The sequence below is a fragment of the Callorhinchus milii genome, unplaced genomic scaffold, assembly GCF_018977255.1.
Source record: "Callorhinchus milii isolate IMCB2004 unplaced genomic scaffold, IMCB_Cmil_1.0 Scaffold1, whole genome shotgun sequence".
Taxonomy (NCBI): Eukaryota; Metazoa; Chordata; class Chondrichthyes; order Chimaeriformes; family Callorhinchidae; genus Callorhinchus; species Callorhinchus milii.
Genome location: NW_024704742.1, coordinates 68,121,499 through 68,142,154, shown reverse-complemented (window position 1 = coordinate 68,142,154; position 20,656 = coordinate 68,121,499).

Genomic DNA, 20,656 nt, shown 5'->3' with positions numbered 1-20,656 from the left:
AGCTTATGGAACCCACCAAGGGATGGGGTGGGAGGGGTGAGAAGGGGGAAGAAACTGCGGGGAAGGGAGGGAGGGAGGGAGGGAGGGAGGGGTAAGAGGGCAGGCCCCGACAAGAGCGAAAGAAGAGAGTAAAAAAAGAGAGAGAATTAACACACTTCAAAAAGGTTGCCGTAGCAACAATGTTGGGCCAATCAATAATTTTGGGTCATAAAAATATTTTTTTTAGGTGGCGAAGCGGGTGTGGGAATCCTGTGGATTTTTAAGGAACTCTTGAGATTCTTCTTCTAATCGAAATACATCTTGTTTGGAGACTTGTGCAAAGAAAACCCCACATTATGATTATTATTATATTGTCATCATTAATTATTATTATTACCATTATTATTATTGTTGTTGTGTGAGAAATGCCGATCTGTCACAACAGGTTCTAATATTTGCAAATGAGGGGAAGCGAGGCGCTGAGCCATATTCTGTGACATATTCACATAATCTCTCACATGTTCTATGAGAGTGCGCAGACACGGTTATTGGTACGAGGTGGTCTCTCAGAGGTAAGCTTTCGTCTGTTGTCCTTTGATTTCTCCCCGGCTCTGCGTTTCCCCTCCCTCCCCTGACAATACTTGGAAAAAGAGAAGGGAGTTTCCCTTTTAAAGCCCTCCATGATCTTGCTCCTCCCTACCTCTGCAACCTGTTAACACCGTACCAACTCCCCCACACAGCGGGCGCGAGCCTGCTTCATGTCCCCAGCCCTGCCCGCTCCACCATCGGCAGTTGGGCGTTCAGCTATTCCGCTCCCACCCTCTGGAACTCCATTCCGGAGCCCGTCTGCCTCGCCTCCTCCCTCACCTCCTTCAAGGTCCGTCTCAAGACTTTCCTCTTTGATCGTGTTTTTGCACTTGATTTACCACCTTTCACGTTGGGAATAAGTCTCAAAGCGTTTCACAAAATTTACTGTAAAGTGCAGTGACTGTGTATTTTGTAGGCGAATGCAGCAGCCAATTTGCGATGTCCCATTAAGCTTGTGACCAATATAATCTGGGGTTTGCCAGCCAGGACACGAGGACAAACTATTTTCCGATTAGTCCAAGAGGATCTTTAACATCCACCTGAACAGGCAATCAGGACTTAGGTTAAACCTACCTTAAGACCTTTACAGCCACTTCCGCACTGCCCCCCACCCCCGTTTCCACTCTTCTACTCAACTCCCCCACCCATACCAGTTCAGACGCCCTGCCAGCTCTGAGACTTGCTGTGTGATTTTAAATTGTTGTTGTTACTCTATATATGTCACCTCGGCTCAAGTGCTGAATGGAGTCCGGTTTTCTGGTATAGATGGTTTAGAACCTGTGCGAGTGTGAGTGTGTGCGAGTGCGTGTGAGTGAGTGTGAGTGAGTGAGTGGTCGGGCTTTCAGCCTCTCTGCCCCCACACTCTGGAACTCCATCCCACGGTCCCTTCGCCTCGCTTCCTCCCTTGCCTCCTTCAAGCCGGTCTCAAGACTCTTCTCTTCGATCGTGCCTTTGGTCACCCTCCCACCTCTCTGCCTTCCCTCACCCCTTCACCACCTCGTCCCAATGCTCGGGCCCCGACACCTGACTGTTCAGCGCTTTGGGACGTCCTCCCAACGTGAAAGGCGCTCTATAAATGTAATTTTGTTATTGTTGTTGTTGTTGAATGTGAATGAATGTGTGTGTGAGTGTGTGTCAGTATTGGGGGAATGGTGGGTGTTGTTGAGGTGGGTAAGATTTGTTTCACTGACTCAGGAGAGCTATTCTGTGAGTACAATCCTCCTGTTTAAAGAAATATCACCCTTTGAGCCGTCAGGCAATTTATATTTTCAGCATTATGTCTGACAGCTGTGAATTGCTGGCTGTGAGGTAGGTAGGAAATTGAAGTCTTATTGTGATTCCTGCCACTCAGGCTGCTTCCTGTGTCTTGACTAGCAGCTCCTCACCCTTCAAAATCTCCAGCAGTTTCCTACCCTTCACTCCTTGAGGTGTCGGATTTGGGCTGGAATTCTATCTGGGTCTCAATTTACTTTTATTTACATAGCATTTCTCCCACAAAATACAGTCAATCCACTTTACAGTGTATCCTGTGAACCGCTTTGAGATTCACAGGATACACTGCGATGACGTGATAATTTTTTTTGATCAGTGGACACATGCAGAAACCCATCCTCATTCTTAAGAGTATCCAAACCAAGCTGACATTTCCATGCATCCCACCTCCATGCATCCCAGATTGTTGGAATGAAATGCGCACTCTCTCCCTGGAGGGACACATCCTGCTTACCTAATTCCAGAAAGTATTAGGCGCAGGTTGGCAAGAGCCAAGGCTTGGGGACTGGCTTAATAAGGTGCTATATCAAATGCAAGGATTATTATTATTATTATTATTGGGACATCCTCCCGACTTGAAAGGCGCTATACAAATGTAATTTTGTTGCTATTATTATTATGTTATTACAGTTTAAATCGTTCTGCAGAGGTAATTTCTAAATGCTTTTCAGCGATGGTCAGCCAGACTAATAACACTGCCACATTACATATGAATGGATGTTACTTTTCTTAATATATTTGAGTTTCCTGAACTAGCTACTTTTTGCAGGAGATTGATATTTTGTTCACCAGGTATTTTGTCAAGCCATTTCAGAATAGTCTTATTAACAGTTCCAGTTTGTTTTACATTGCAACATACATACGTCTGCATTCAATTTGTAGATTGATATATTTCCCGATTTTCTCTTGTTCCTTATTTTTCTAATTTCTTATCATTATTATTATTATTATTTCAGGCAGTCCAGAATTTGGTAAATCCCTAGATACAGGTCTATGTTCTGAGACACTACCCCAAGCTGAAGGGCACTGTGTAAAATTAGTTGTTGTAATATTGAAACTGGTGTCTGTAAATTTCTCTCTATAAATAACTGTGTATTTGTTGGTAAACACTGTGCTCTGTGACCTTTCTGCAGTAATTCTGCAAAATACATAGACACTACAATTTATAGTTAAACCCTGTGAAGCATTATGAGACGCCCTCCCGACGTGAAAGGCGTCTGTATCAAATGCGAGCGTTAGGATTATTAACCCAATGACTTGAGCAGATTTCAGCCATTAAACATTTGATTTTTGATGGTGGGAGTTTGAGCGCAGTGTAGCTAGCTAAGCGCTTTGGGACGTCCTCCCGACGTGAAAAGCGCTATATCAAATGCAAGGATTATTATTATTATTATTATTAAAGTCCAGGAAATGATTTATACTCTCCTACATGATGCACAGAAGAACTTGTCACAAGCCCTGTTGTCTTGCTGCTGTCTCTCAACAGCCCCCACCCACTCCCACACCTTTGTTTCCACTTCCGACAATGCAGCTCTCCCCCAGCACTGCATTGGAGCATCAGCTTAGTCTGTGAGCTCAAAGTCCCAACAACAACAACGGCAACAACAACAACAAGTTGGATTTATATAGCACCCTCCACGCCAGATGGCGTCTCAGAGTGCTTTACAGTAACGGTCCCGGGACCAAGCCAGGGGAAGGGGGAGGAAGGTGACCAAAGTCACGGTCGAAAAAGAAAGCTCTTCAGCAGAGACCTGAAAATGGGAAGGAAGGGAGCGAGATGAAGGGAGTGAGGAAGGGAATTCCAGAGCCTCGGGGCATAGTGGCTGAAAGCATGGCCTCTGACGGTGGAGCAGAGGACTCGGGAGACAAGGAGGAGGCCAGACCCGGAGGAACGAAGGCAATGGGTACTGTTTTGAGAAGAGAGGAGGTCAGAGAGGTAGGGGGCTGCAGAGGAGTGGAGGGATTCGAATACAAGGGTGAGGATCTTGAAATCGATCCTCTCTGGGATAGGCAGCCAGTGCAGTTTGGCAAGGACTGGGGTGATCGGGGAGCAGAGTTTCATATGGGTGAGAATGCGAGCAGCAGAATTTTGAATGATGTTGATTTTATGGATGGTAGAGGATGGGAGACCGGTGAGGAGAGCGATGGTGTAGTCCAACCAAGTGGTGACAAAGGCATGGAACAGGGTTTCAGCGGCTTTTGGGGAGAGGTATTGGCGTAGACGGGCGATGCGTCGGAAGTAGTAGAAGGCGGTGCTGGTGAGTGACTGGATGTGTGGAGGAAGGATAATTGGGGGTCGAACCTGACGGCTAGGTTGCGTATGGGTTCGGGGAGTTTTAGGGGGAGGTCGGGTAGGTGGAGGAGGTGAGAGCCGTGAGATTTTAGATGTTGACGAGAGCTAAAGAATATGGCTTCCGTCTTGTCGACGTTCAATTGAAGGAAATTTGCGTTCATCCAACCCCTGAGGTCTGACAGGCAGACTGACCGAACATCAGGGGACTGAGGGTCGCAAAGAGAGATGGAAAAATAGAGTTAGGTGTCGTCCGCATACATGTGGAAGTGTACCCCATGTCTACGGATGACATCTCCAAGAGGGAGCATGTAGATCAGAAAGAGGAGGGGGCCAAGGATGGATCCTTGGGGTACCCCACAGGTAACCGGGTGAGAGCGAGAGGAGAAGCCGTTTGAGCAGATGTACTGCTGGCGGTTTGTGAGGTAGGACTCGAACCAGGCGAGTGCGGTCCCACTGAGGTGGATGACGGAGGAAAGGCGGTGGAGGAGGATGGCGTGATCAACTGTGTTGAATGCGGCGGAGAGGTCCAGGAGGACAAGGAGGCAGAGGAAGCCCTGGTCACAGATAGAGAGGATGTCGTTTGTTACTTTCACAAGTGCAGTCTCTGTACTGTGGGCAGAGCGGAAACCGGACTGGAGGGGTTCGAAGAGGGAGTGGGAGGAGAGGTGTGTGCGAAGTTGATTTGCAACAACGCGTTCCAGAACTTTTGAGAGGAAGGGCATATTAGAAATAGGGCGGTAGTGGGTGGGGTTTGAGGGATCTAGGGAGGGTATTTTCAGGAGGGGGGTAATGACAGGAGTTTTGAGGGAGGTAGGAACTGATCCGGAGGAGAGGGACTGGTTGATGATGTCAGCCAGTAGTGGGCAGAGGAAGGGGAGCTGGTGACCAGTAAGTTGGTGGGGAGGGGGTCGAGGCAGCAGGTGGTGGGTTTCATGGAGGTGATGGTGGGTGAGAGGGAGGAGGAAGAGATGGGGAGGAAGGAATGTAGAATGGGGGTGGTGGTAGGAGCAGATGATGAGGAAGGTGAAGGGGACAAAGAGGGCGTGGTGGTGGGTGACAAGGGGCAGGTGGATGAGGCTGCCTGGCGGATGTTAAGTATTTTAGATGAAAAGAAGTCCATGACCTCCTCGCACTTGGCATTTGATACAAAGATTGAGGAGGCCTGAGGGGGGCACAGAGGAGGTAGTGGGTGGTGGAAAAAAGGATTTTTGGGTTGTGTTTAGCCTCCAAGATGATGTTGGAGTAGAAGGCCATTTTTGCACGTCAAAGAACAGCGGTAGCTGTGGAGATGCTCGAGCCACAGTTGGTGGTGAACTGTCAGGCCAGTTTTCTGCCATCTGCGCTTGAGCAGACGGATTTGGGTTTTTTGGCGGTGGAGATGGTTGTTGTACCAGGGGCTCGGGTGGGTTTGGAGATGGTCCTGGATTTTAGGGGGACGAGGGAGTTGAAGGTGGAGGAGAGGCGATCATGGAGCAGCTGGACGGCTGCTTCAGGATCTCCGCGGGGGGAAGGCCAGAGGGATAGGATGTTTGATGATGAGAGGGCCTTTGTGAGCGTCTCAGGGTGTAGCCTTTTGCAAGGGCGGTAGAGGATGGTTGAGGGCTTGGTGGAGGAGAGAGGGATGTGAGAGGAGAAGGAGATGAAAAAGTGGTCCGAGATGGCCTTGTCCACTATGCTGAGGTCGGAAATGTCAAGGCCGTGGGTAATGACGTGGTCAAGTGCATGACCATGGTTGTGGGTGGGTGAGTTTATGTGAAGGGCGAGGTGTAGGGAGGGGAGGGAGGGCAGTGAAATCGGCAGAAGTGGTGCTGGGGGAGTTCAGGTGGAGGTTGAAATCGCCCATTATGAGTAGGCGCTCGGAGCAGAGGGACAGGGAAGAGAGGAGGGTAGAGATGTCTGTGTGGAAGGAGCCGGGGGGCTTAGGGGGGGCGGTAGACAAGGAGGATTTTCAAAGGGAGAGAGGGGTGGAAGAGGGTGAGGTGCTCGAATGAGGGGAAGCAGCCAGAGGAGTAGGGGCTGAGACCAAGGGAGGCTTTGGAAATGAGGGCCACCCTGCCACCACGTTGGTTTGGACGGGGGGGTGTGGTGGAAGGTGTAGCCTGGAGGGGAGGCTTCCACTAGGGGAACTGGGTCATTGGGGGAAGCCAGGTTTCGGTGAGCCCAAGAATGTCAAGGTGTTTGTCCAGGATGAGGTCGTGGATGGTGAGGGCTTTATTTGAGAGGGAGCGGACATTTTGGAGGGAAATGCGGGTGGGTCTGCTGGAGGGAGGGGAGGGAGGAGAGAGTGGTGTGGAGAGGATTTTGGAGTGTACAGGAGAGATGGTTGTGGAGAGCGGTGTGAGTGGAGAGTTGGGGAGGGTACGTATGAGGAAGGGGGAAGTTGGGTTTGCCTTAAGGAGGCGGTTTAGCAGAGGGAGTGACTGATGGGACACGTGGGGTTGCTGCTCTGGGACAGCCAGTGCCGGGAGCCACGATGGGCCCGGTGGAGGATGCCCAGGCTGGAGCAGAGGGAAGTGGTGATGGGGTCGAGCAGAGAGAGAGAAGGCGGGGAGGGCGGTGGGAGAGAAGGACAGAGGGGGAGTAGCGGATTGAGGGGGGTGGGAGGAGAGGCATAGAGGGGTGGGTGTGTGTGTGTGTATGTGTGTGTGTATTTATGTGTGTGTATGTATGTGTGTATGCATATATGTATGTGTGTGTGTGTGTATGTGTATGTATGTGTGTGTGTGTATGTATGTATGTGTGTGTGTGTGTAATAATAATAATCCGTGAAGCGCTTTGAGATGTGCTCCCAACGTGAAAGGCCCTGTGTCAAATGTAAGGATTAATTAGTTTATTATTAAGAATTGTCATTAATGAAGCACCAGTGACTCTTGGTGACAATGAAGCCATTTCTCAGTGTAACAACAAAAATTAAATTTGTGTAGTGCCTTTCACATCGGGTACGGGACAGTCAGGAATTTGGGCCCAAGCTGGGGGTGGGGATCGGAGGGGGTAGAGGGCAGGGAGGGTAGGGGTAGGAGGGCGCCCAAAGTCATGGTCAAAGAGGAGGGTCTTAATAATAATCCTTGAATTTGATATAGCGCTTTTCACGTCTTCTCGACATTTCAAAGCGCTTCACAGAATAGACTGTAAAGTGAATTGACTGTATATTTGTGGGCGAACGCGGCAGCCAATTGCACACAGCAATGTCCCACAAACAGTCGTAGATTGAAAATGACCAATTTATTATTGTTTTTGGTTTTGGAGGGATTATTATTAGGCTCTATGTGGAGTAAGGAAACTTGCCCAAGGTTTCGCCCTCTGCCTGGAATTGAACTCAGGTCTCTCACTTGCAAAGCGAGTGCTCTAACCACTGAGCTACAGGACTCCACATGTGTTTGTGTGTATGTCTGTGTGTGTGTCTATGTGTGTGTATGTCTGTGTGTGTGTTTATGTGTGTGTATGTCTGTGTGTTTGTGTGTGTGTGTGTATGTGTGTGTCTGTGTGTGTGTATGTCTGTGTGTATGTATGTGTATGTCTGTGTGTTTGTGTGTGTGTATATGTCTGTGTGTGTATGTGTATGTATGTATGTGTGTGTGTATGTGTGTATGTCTGTGTGTATGTCAGTGTGTATGTATGTGTATGTCTGTGCGTTTGTGTGTGTGTGTGTGTATATGTCTGTGTGTGTATGTGTATGTATGTATGTGTGTGTGTATGTGTGTATGTATGTATGTGTATGTATGTGTGTATGTGTGTATGTATGTATGTATGTGTGTATGTATGTGTATGTATGTATGTATGTGCGTATGTTCTCTGAATCCTCCTCTGACCTTGAGTCTGTCCTCTGTAGCATCGGTCCCTCGGCTGCTGTTGCTGTGGTGACAGCACAAAGAGGAGCCATGTTGCTCTGTGCTGTGCTGCCCCCCTCAGGCTCTGCCGTGTCCTGGTCAGTGTGTCTCTCTCACTCAATGCCCAACACACTTTCATTCAAATCTTCTCTCTTTCAACACGCCTATGACCCCCTTTCACCACCTTTGTAATGTCTTGGTTGTTGTACCTAAACCTGGGTATTCATTAACTTTAATTAATTAACAATTAAACCAGTTTCTTATTCTCCACTCCACCACCCTCCGCCTCCGCCTCCGCTGGCTCTGGCCTCCTCCTTGTCCCCAGTCGCCTCCGCTCTACCATCTGTGGCCGTGCTTTCAGCTACTGTGCTCCAAAACTCTGGAATGCTCTCCCTTAATCCCTCCGTCTTGCCCCCTCCCTCCCCATTTTCAGATCACGCCTGAAGTTCTTCCTCTTTGACGGTGCTTACGACCTCCTCTGCCCTCCCGGTTCGGCGTCAGCCTCCACCACTGTCAAGCACTCTGGGATGCTGTCCTGAGTGAAGAGCGCTATACAAATGCAAGTTGTTGTTGTCATATATAAATGCAATATCAATGTTGTATTGTAATGATACATTGCCTGTGTGAGCTCAGAAATCTTACGAGTCCACCACCTTCACGGCACAGTGCTCAGGGAGTCCCAATCCTACGCTCCAGTCCCAGTCTGTGCACCAGAGGAATTCACGACATTGTAGTGCATCTGTAAAAAGAACGACCTCTGCAGAATCATTGGCAATTTGCAATGTTTCCATGAGGAAATTAACGTCGCTTTTCAAGGGTGACACTCCCTTCTCCAGTCAAACGGGAACATAATACAATCCTTGCATTTGATATAGCACCTTATCACGTCATTCAGATGCCTCAGGGTGCTTCACAGAACATATTGTAAAGTGAATTGACTGTGTATTTGTGGGCAAAACGTGGCAGCTAATTGTGCACAGCAGTGTCCCACAAACAGTCATGGATTTTTTTTAGGGAATATTACCCCCGGAAAGTGATCCATTAATCAACTGACAACAGGGTTCCTACTTACTGCTAGATAAATAGGTGTGGAGTAAGGAAAGTTGCCTAAGATTTCGCTCTGCCGGGAACCGAATTCGGGTCCTCCCGCTAGCGAAGCGAGCTAACCACTACACTACGGGATTCCATAAACCCATCCCAGTAAACTCGGGACTGGCTCGTTACAACTGGGCCACAAAATAATCAACGCTCCACAGTTCTACTTCAGTCAGACACGCACAGAGGGTTATTCGTTTGACTATCGTTTTATTTTTCTGAAGTAAAATACCTGTATCTATTACAAAGTGCATGGTAAACACACCAGTTCAAAGGCACATATTTTTGCAGTGGAAAAGGTCATTGACATAAAAACATTTTTTAAAAATTAACAAGAGGCTGATTATAACTTAGATAAACACCTATTAAAATACTGATTAAAATGCACTGAGCACCATACACACTGAGGACCACACATATACATACACTGAGCATCACACACACTGATCACGACACACTCTGAGGACCACACAGATACATACATTGAGCGACATGCACACACACACACAGTGCATCACAGACACACACATACTGCGTTGCACACACACTGAGCACTGCATACACAATAAACACCACACACTGCGCACCACACACACTGTGTGTCACAGACACATACACACACACACAGTGAATCACAGACACACACACACACACATTGCATTGCACACACACTGAGTACTGCTTACACAATAATCACCACACTGAGCATCGCGCACACACATACACACACTGAGCTCCACACACACGCAGACCCCCCCACACACACACACACACAGAGTTCTCCACACATGCAGACCCACACACCCACACAGAGCTCCACACACCCACGCAAAAAAAACACACAAAGCTTATTGCTGCAGAGGGGTACACAGAAAATACAGATAAAGACAGTGACATAGAACAGGCAGAGGGTGTGACCTTTATTGCTGTTTGTTACCTGTCTGCAGTTCGCCACTCCTCACAGGACCAGTGACCGCTGCCTGCAAGTGTGTGAAGTGGTTGGTTTGTGCAATCCCCCCTCTCAGCCCCCACCCCCCAAACAGCAAATAACCTGCTGACAGTAAGTGGCTCGTGGAACAGCACTACAGCCTGAGGCAATGCCTCGGGGAAGAAGGAAAGGGGGCGTAAAGGAGAAAAAAGTAGAACAGTCAAACAGAGTGTTACACTGAAGCCTAAAGTAAACGCTCAGCAACAGTTATATATTTATGTAATCTGGTTCATATCTGATATTGCAGCTGTAACAACAACAACTTGCATTTATATAGCACCCCTCATGCAGTATATATATTTTATATATAAATGTATATATGTAGGGTAGCATCCCAGAGAACTTGACAATATTATAACTATAATTATAATATGATATACTATAACATCAAAGTGCTTCTCAGGAAATTGCTGTCAACTACTGTTGTGTTTCCAAATTTGTGCACCTGTGTGCGAACCAACAGCCAATTTTTTACCAGAAGATAATCAGCCAGAAGAGTGGGAAAAACTCCTTTCGTTTTCCAAACAGCTTGAGTGACGGGGTCTTTATCGCACCCCTGGAACATTCCACAATTCACAAGATTACAAGATAGGTTTGGATGAAGAAAGACCTTGGGCCCATTAAGAACATAAGAAATGCGAGACGAAAAAAGCCCAAGGCCCATCTAGTTCGCCTTCCACCTTCCTGGTGGTCGCATGCACATATGTCCTGAGCTACCTATATCTATATCCCATGATGTTATTTCCTAAAAGAAAACTATCTAATCTGTGTTTGAAGTAATGAACACTTCCTGCTTCAACCATTTTCTGAGGGAACTTGTTCCACAGGTTCACTATTCGCTCCCTGAAATAATATTTGCATAGATTGGTTCTGAATTATCCTCCTTCAATCGCAGGCCGTGTCCTCTGGTTTTACTATTCTGGACAAGTTGAAACTGCCTGTCATGATCTTGCCCCTTTACAATCTTAAACACAGCAATCTTATCGCCTCTCAATCTACTCTTTTCCAGCGTGAACATGCCCAATTTACTTAGTCGCTCCTCATAGTCCAGTCCCTCCATTCCCTCAACCATTTTGGTTGCACTCCTCTGTATCTTCTCGATTTCTCCCATATCCTTTTCGTACTGCGGCGACCAGAACTGTACACAGTGCTCTAAGTATTGTCTCACCAATTAGATCTCTTCCCTCCAGAACACCCATCCTACTGTTCTCCCATCACAGTATCGAGCTGCTTTTTAAATGTGTCCCAGTGTCCTGGCCTCAACCACCTTTCCTGGTAAATTGATCCAGTCATCAATTACCCGCTGGGTGAAGAAATACCTCTTGGTGCCTCTCCTGAAATTGTCCTTTTCAACTTCAACTCTTTGTCCACTTGTTCTATTGATATATGATATGCTGTAATATCTTACAGTATTTCTCTGAGTTTATCTTCTCAACCCAATTGAAAATATTATATGCCTCTCTTCACATGCCCTCTGAGACGTCGCCTTTCAAGAACGATGATGACAAACCTTCAACAACTGCATTCTGCAACCCCCGACCACAGAGTGCGTGTGTGCATGTGCGGTGGGAGGAGTGGGGGGGAGAGAGAGAGGGGGGCTGGGGAAATCGCCACACAACACACTGCCCCTCCCTCGTGCCACATCAACAGACTTGAGGTCAAACATTTTTTTTGGGGGGGGGGCAGGGGCATTAAAAACGAAAGATTCAAAAATTGTCCTCATTTATTTCCCTGAGGGTCAAGATCTCTGTAACAAGTAAAAGACTTGTTTAAGACAGTCTCTATCTTGGGTAAGTAACAAAGAGAATCAGCACCATTGGTGGATGGAGGATGATGGTGGTGCACACTTCAATTACCTCCAGCAGGGTCTGGGTTGGTTGGTGGTCAAACCTCGCTCCTCCGCCGAACACCCCCTCTCTCCCCTTCCTCCCCAAACATTCCCCGCCCACACCTAGTGGACGATCTTCTACTTCTCACGTATCTGCTGGTTGATGAGGGTGGCACACTCCTCATCTGTTATTTGGATGTACCTGGGGTTCCTAATGTTGGGGTGCAGCAGACTGAGCACGGAGGAGGCCAGGGAGAAGAACACGGCAAACACAGCCATAGTGAAGCTCTCCCCCACCAGCACCCACACCTGAGCCGCCTGGAACTGCTTCTTGAGGAGCTTGGTCTTCACCTGAGTGAACAGGTACACGCACAGGACCAGGGCCCACCGTACAGGAAGGCTGCCAAGAGGAGAGAGCAGAGAAGAAAGTAAACGATGGGTATGGAGGGGGGAAATAATCATAATATCATGATATTTGAGTGTCAGCCTGGTTCAGTGGTATCGCTCTCGTCTCTGAGTCAGAAAGTTGTGGGTTGACATAGTCATTGTCTAAGCTGAAACTCCAATGCGGGACTGGGGGGGGGGTTACGTTGTCTGAGGTGTTCCCCTTCAGATGAGACGTTAAACCGAGGTCCCATCTGCCTGTTCAGGTGAATGTTAAATCCCATGGCACTATTTGAAAATAGAAGGGCATTTCTCTCTCCTGCTGTCCTGGCCAACAATCCCCCAAATAAAATTAGTCACTCACTCCATGGCTGTTTATGGGACATTTCTGAGCGCAATTGGCTGCTGCGTTTTCCCCACAAAATACACAGTCAGTCCACTTTACAGTAAATCATGTGAAATGTTTTGAGCCGCCTAAATGACACGATAAGGCGCTATATAATAATAATCGTTACATTTGTTACAGTTCAGTTCATCGAGCACTTCCCAAAGCGCTTCACAGGATATACTGTAAAGAGACTGTATATTTTGTGGGTAAAGGCAGCACCCAATTTGATACACACAGTCAGTGTCCCACAAACAGCACATTTTATTTGGTAAAGGGAACTGAAATGATTGCTCTTTAAAAGAGCCAGCACAGGCAAGATGGGCCGAATGCGCTTCTTCGGTGCTGTACATTTCTATGGTTCTATGTGAGAAGAAACACACAGTCACTGCACTTGATAACATTTACCTAAACTGCTGTGAGATGTTTTGATATTATACATATATAGTATAGATATAATTCAGGGATTATCATCACCCTATGTTCCATTTCCCAACCATTTCCCCCCAGTCAATCACTTCATGGCAGTTTGTGCAATATTACTGTGCGCAAACTGGTTGCTGCTTTCACCTAAAAATAAACTTAAATACTTTGCAGTAAAACCTTCCTGACATGAAAGGCACTGTATCAGTTTTTATGATTATCAGTTTTTATGATTAGTTTTATGATTATCATATTAATCTCGAAGAGTTTACTGAGGAACAACCAACAATTTCACGGGGACATTTCCGTGCATAGGTTGCATGCATGATTCTCTCTTTAACACGGCAATGAGTTTCTGCATGTGTCAGACAGAGAAAAAACCCAGAAACTTGGTTGATTGAATCAACGAGTCAGAGTGTTGCACAAGAGCACTACTATTATATTATTAACTAGGTGAGATTTTCAGAAGCTTTTAAAGTTTGATGACAAGCCTGACAGATGCAAAACTATATGTGTGCTGTCAGTTAGAAAGGTGCTGATGGGTCTCACTGTGAACACCTTTTATTGAAATGTTATCTTGAATTAATTCTAAAGGAAGGTTTTCCCCACAGTCTGAGCATGGCTCTGTTTCGAGCTGACATCAGCAGCAATCTCACCGTGGAAGTTGCCAGCCCCATCTTATTGTTGAATTCAATAAAAGTAATAATCCTTCCATTTGATATAGAGCCTTATCACATCGTTGAGACGTCTCAAAGAGCTCCACAGAATACACTGTAAAGTGGAGTGACGGTATATTTTGTGGATTGAGTGACCAAATTATTATTTTAATTTTTTTAGGGGATTATTACCCTGGAAAGCAACAAACTACTAGGTAAACATAGGCATTTAGAATAAGAAAATTTGCCTAAAGTTTCCCCTGCCTGGGAATTAAACCTGGGTCCTCTCACTTGCAAAGCAAGTGCTCCAACCAATTCCCTACAGGGCTCCACAGTCAAATCGGCTGTCAGCCTGGCTCAGATGGAAGCCACATCTTCTCCGAGCCAGAAGATTGGGAATTCAAGACCCACATCGGGGCTGTGTTCTCACAGTCTAAGATAACACTAAAATACCACACTGACGAGCGTTTCATCTACAGATGAGACCTTAAAAGTGTTATGAACAAGATCCCGGCCCGTTCAAGCATTATGTTCAAAGCGCTATTTGAAAAGAGAAGGAAGTCTCTCATAGTGTCCGGGCCAACAATCCTCCAGGTAAAAATTGATCACTCACTCAAGAGCTGTTTGTGGGATGTTGCCCTGCGCTAACTGGTTGCCACATTCACGTACAAATACTCAATCACTATAATTCACTGTGAAATCCTGTGAAGTGCTTTGAGACGTCTGGACAACGTGAGAAAGCGTAAATCAAATGCAATGTTGTTATTACATGTTATCATATTGATTCTCTGCCGAGAAAAGATATTTTATTTGCATAGCTAACTGAGGATCCCTGGTGGGGGAATTGTAAAACTGCATTGTTACAAGACCCTGATAATATCCTTGCATTTGTCATGGCACCCATTACAGAAAAATGTCTCAAAAGAATTTTTGTGGGGCACTGCTGTGTGCAAATTGGCTGCCATGTTTATCCACAAAATACACAATCAATCCAGTTTACAGTATATTCTGTGTAGAGCTTTGAGACGTCGCGACAATGTGAAAGGTGCTATATCAAGTGCAAGGATTGTTATTATTTGATACAACTAATTATAAGTTGGTAGGATGTTTCAAAGTGCTTCAGAGTTTGTAGTGATTGTGTATTTGTAGGTGAACACACAGCCAATTTGCGCACAGCAACAGCCCACAAATCAAGTAAAAGGCCAATATTTTGGAGGGACTAGATGGAAGAGCAAAAGGTATGGCCAGGAAAGAAGAGGGCTGGAGATTGTTTCTGTAAAAGTTTTTAACATTTTTAGTGCAACTCTTTTTTACTATATAAAAAAAAATCCCATAATGGCAGCGAGGGAATCAAGCCGTGCTCTGGTGACCAGTCATTTTGGCTCAGAAATCTTTAACACAAGTAGACATCAGAAGAGCGTGTGTTATAAGGAACTAGATGCCTCGAAGGCATGATGGCCAGATGGATAGAGCCTAGTGAGAGGAAATAAGTCAGGTTCTGATTAATATTGCAGGAGCTTCTTAAACCCTCGAGCTGTACTTGTGGACTGGAGGACAGAGCAAAATTTAAAACATTAAGTTGAAGAGGAAGGTCTTGAGACGGACTTTGGAGGAGGCAAGAAAGGTAGCGAGGCAGAGGGGTTCTGGGATGGCGTTCCAGAGGGTGGGAGCAGAAAGGCTGAAGGCTCAACCGATGGTGGAGCGGGCCAGTGCCCTCCGAACAGAGGGAGCGGACAAGTTGCTAGTTTTAGGAGGTCACAGAGGCAGGGCGGAGCAACGGAACGGTTAAATAAGCCTCACAAAGCTCCTTAATCTCATTGAGAAGGTAACTGAGCTGAGGGACAAGGTCTCCCATGATAATTTACGAGGTCTAATTCCTAGAATTACTGTGATTCTGCCCAAAACCACGCACAACAGAGTTGGGACATAAAATCGGACTCTTTCCATATCTCACTGGCCCATAAGAACTCAAGACTTACCTCTTTGACCACTTTTTTGATCATCTTTCCCTTCTCAACCCATTCAGCTGGGGGAACTTGTCAGAGTGCTTAATAATGGCATAGCTTGACGTCAAACCAGGGAGAAATGGGAGGTGACCGTAGACACGATTGATAAGGAAAGTCTTCAGGTGTGAACAGATCATAAAAATTTGCCAGGCAAAAGAAGACCAAGTTCCATCTAGATCTCCTTCCACCATCCTCGCAGTCGCTTGACATTCGTGTCCCTAACTATATATTGTATCCTGAGATATTATTTCCTAACAGAAAACTATCTAATTTGTTCTCAAAAGAATCAACACATTCTGGTTCCATCGTCTCCCTAGGGAGCCTGTTCCATACATATAATATTCGTTCACTGAAGTAGTCTCCGCAAATTTGTTCTGAATTTACCCCTTTCAATCACAGGCCATGTCCTCTGGTTCTACTGTTCAGCTACAAGATAAAGCAACTTATCATGGTCTACATTATCTAGCTCCTTTAAAATCATAGATCTTAAGTCTTTAACCTTCAACTAGACGGGCAACGAAAGGCAAGGCAGAGGGATTGAGTCAGGGACTTCCAGAGGTTTGGGCATTATAGCTGAAAGCACGGCCGCCGATGGTCGAGCGGAGGGTTTGAGGCACGTGCAGCTAAGCGAAGGTGGGGAGGGGGGCGGTAGAGATGTGTGGTTCGAGCAGGCAATAGGGGTAGGGAGATGCAAGGGCATTAAGTGATTTGTAAAAGAAAATTTACAAACATTACCTGTTACAAAATGCAATACAGTCGGTATCTTAAACAGATTGGCTTGTCTCGATCCTAAAAAGCTCAGAATGAAAGCTCCAAATCCCGTTAATATTCCAACATAACAGCATGAAGCCATCACCACAAGAAGGCTCAGTCCTTTGGGGTTCAGCACAGAATGTGAATCTGCAAAAAAACAACTTGTTTAATAGGTTTCTCTGTACCATACATGAGTAAAGCAGGTGAGAATTGATATTACATACATTTAGCTTCAACCCATTTTGTGTGGCGTCCTGTAGCATATTGGTTAGAGCACTCAACTTGCAAGCGAGAGGATTCGGATTCAATTCCTGGGCAGGGAAACACCTTAGGCAAGTTTCCTTACTTCACAATTCTTAATTTACAAAGCAGTAAGTAGGAACTGGTTGTTAGTCGATTGGCAGATCGTTTTTCCGGGGGTAATAATCCCTTTTAAAAAAAAATAATTTGGTCACTCAATCCATGACTGTTTGCGGGACACTGCTGTGCACAATTGGCTGCCATGTTTCGCCCACAAAACACACAGTCAATTCACTTTGCAGTATACTGTGACATCCTCCCGAGGTGAAAGGTGCTACACAAATGTCATTTGGTTGTTGTTGTATATTTTGTGGAGCACTTTGAGACATCTCAACATTGTAATAAGGAGCTGTATCAAATGGAGGATTATCAGTATTATGCCAATATAATATCCCCGGGATCCGTTATCGTGAAGCGCTCTGAGTCGCGGTCCGGCGTGGAGGGCGCTATATAAATTCAAGTTGTTGTTGTTGTATATACTGTGCTTTAATAATAATCCCTCCAAAACAAAAATAAATTGGTCATTTTCAATCCATGACTGTTTGTGGGACACTGCTGTGCGCAATTGGCTGCCGCGTTCTCGCATAAATATACAGTCAATTCACTTTACAGTATATTCTGTGAAGCGCTTTGAGACATCTAGAAGACATGAAAAGCACTATGTCAAATGCAAGGATTATTATTATTTTTATTAATAGACAACTCTTGAGAAAATGAAAACTGAAGTAGGATCATGTGCCCCGAATAGTTTATGCTAAGTTTAAGGACAAAGTTCTGCCAAAGAAACAATGATCAATACCCTTGAAAGCAAAGGTTATCAAAAACTAATTGAAAAGAGAATTGAATTTCTCCTGGCATCCTGGTCAAAACTCCTCCAGGTAAATTGGTCATTCACTGTATGGCTGTTTGCAGGACTTTGGTGTGTGTAAAATGCCTTCCATATTTGCTGTCAGAAAAATAAAATCACTGCACGTGACAGTAATTATTGTGAAGCGCTTATCAATGTTTAGGCCCTATAAAAATCTAAACTCTTTTAAGTTTTTCCTCCCCTTTCCAAATCTAAAACTCTACTCATACAAATAAAAAGAGACTCCTTGTAAATTTTCTCAGGAATATGTTTCTGTTACCTCTCGGGGCGGGCACCATGAATAATACTTCTTAATTGTAAACTTAGATAATTCAATGAACCTAAATCTGATTTGAGCTTTTTTTTTGCAAAAGGGTCACATCATAAAACCCTGTATATCTGTATTAGATTAAATCTCCATTAGGCTTCTGAAAGCAGTCTGTGTCTGTCAACAAAGGGCAACACTGTCCTTTACCAGAGACAACACTTGAGAAAAGGAACTCTGGAAACAGGATCATGTGCCCCTAATAGTTTATGCTAAGTTTAAGGATAAAGTTCTGCCAAATAAACAATGATCAATACTCTTGAAAGCAAAGGTTATCAAAAAATAATAATCCTTGCATTTGGTATCGGGCCTGATCATGTCGGAAGGAAGTCTCAAAGTGCTTCACAGGATTTACTGTGAAATGGGAGTGTGCATTTGTAGGCAAATGCGGGAGCACAATTGTGCTGAGACGTTGCCCTGCAGACGCACCACGTAAGCCACTCCGTCCCACAAACAGCCATGAAAATGAATTTGTGCAAATCTGCCTGCCGCATTTTGCTCACAAATATACACAGTTTCATTTCACAGTACATTCTGTGAAGCGCTCTGAGACGTCTCAACGATGTGATAAGGAGCTATATCAAATACAAGGATTATTATTATTGTTAAATTAAGACGGAGATTATTGGGAGTTTACTGTACTGTTTACTGTGTTGCTTTCCTGGTGTGTTTTAAGGGAGGTCGGGGCACACAGACGTTCCTGGGAGATAAACTGATGACACTTTACTTACCCCCCATCCAATATTTAATAATTTTTAATAATTCTTCCCGGAGTCTGCTTGCAACATTCACTCAGCAGCCAACCCCCAAAATGAGAGGGGAAAAAATGGTCACATACACTATTTCTCAATCCCTCTGCCTCACCCCCACTCTCGCCTCCTTCAAGTCCCATCTAAAGACCTTGGTCTTCGACCGTGCCTTCAGCCACCCCCCGACCCCCGACCCCCACCCTCCACCACTCCTGACCCCAACTCCCAGCTCAGGTCCAAAGACCTCTGCCTGGGATGGATTGCAACATTCGCCAGTCCTGGGATGTGAAAGGCACTATACAACTGTAATTCATTGCTGCTGTTGTTGTCCCACAAACAGCCATGAAGTGAGTGAGGGGCCAATTGTCTATGGGGGGGGGGGGAGGGTTGAATTGTTGGGGGGGGAGGTTGAGGGGGGGGGTGGGGGGGGGTGGGGGGGGCAGGAAATGGATATTTTTTTCCTTTGGAAAGTGGAGACAAAAGAAACATAAAAAGGACCCAAATCCCGAGTCACCCAAATAATGCAACTTGAGCAATAACACATGTGAACACTTCCTAGAGGGGAGGGGGGGGGGTTAGGGGGCAGGAAGTTGAGGGAGGGGGTGGGGAGGGGGTGGGGGAGGGGGGCAGTGGGTGGGGGTTGGGGAGGGAGTTGGGGGAGTGGGGAGTGTTGTAGCCTATTGATACTTGCTGATAAGACTCACACATTACATTTGGTCACTTGAGCATAAGTACTGGAGGAAGGTTGGTACCTGAGGACAACTGATAACAAGGTACCGGAGAAAATTAGAAAGTAAAATGATGTATCTATGGAAATGCTCAAACAGCCAAAAAGCCTTAATGTAATGGATTAAAACTACACTTTTGTTTCATGGAATCATAGAATCCTACAGCACAGAAGGAGGCCATTCGGCCCATCGTGTCTGTGCCGGCTCTTTAAAGAGCTATCCATACCACATTTTCTTCAGAGGGATTATTACCAATCAAAGCAAACCACTTGCAAGGCGAGCACGCTAACCCCTATGCCACGGGACTTCACAACAGTAGACCAGAATCAGAGGTTGCCGAGGCATGAGCAAGAGGGTTAGTGGATGGGTGAGCAGGAGGGGGAGATCACAAAGGGATTTGAAGGTCACAATACAAAGCTTGAGCTGAGATCACATTTCATTTTGTATAAGTTACTGATGGGAATAAAAACCTGTTAAGATCACAATTGTGTCCTTTCCATTGCATGTCTACATGCAAATTAGATTTTCCAATAGAAATGCAAAGATTTATGTTGATGTGTTTTCCAATGTGTCTGGCCAGGTGACTTGCCCAAAAAATCAACTAATACTTTCCGGAATTAGGTAAACAGAATGTTTCCCCCGCAAGCGAGAGAGCGCACATTCCATTCCAACCATCTGTCTCTGGGATTTCCACGTGTAGGTGGGATGCATGGAATTCTCAAGTTTGGTTTGGATACTCTTCAGCATGGTGATGGGTTTCCACATGTATCAGAATGAGTGGCTGACCAAAAAAATTGATGACTGCTGCAGCCAGTGGTTGCAGATCTACTGCAGCCTTAGACAATTAATTTTCTTTTTTAAAAAATTTAGCAAATGAACATATACTTTCTCTGGTTCCCCAGGTTTGGTAAACTCTTCGCTCTTCTGTCTCAGGGGAATGTTGGTTCTCACCCTCGCCCAGATTTGAGTACATGATCTAGGCCAGGGGTCTGCAACCGGTCTATCTCACTACAACAACAACAAGATTACATTTGTATAGCGCCTTTCACGTCCGGAGGACGTCCCAAGGCGCTGGACAGTGTACAGCATTTCAGACACGAGCTGGGGTCAGGGAGGGGGAGGGGAGGGGAAGGGGGGGTGACCCATGGCATGGTCGAAGAGGAGGGTCTTGAGGTGGGACTTGAAGGAGGCTAAGGGGGGGTGAGGCAGAGTGACTGGGGGATGGGGGCA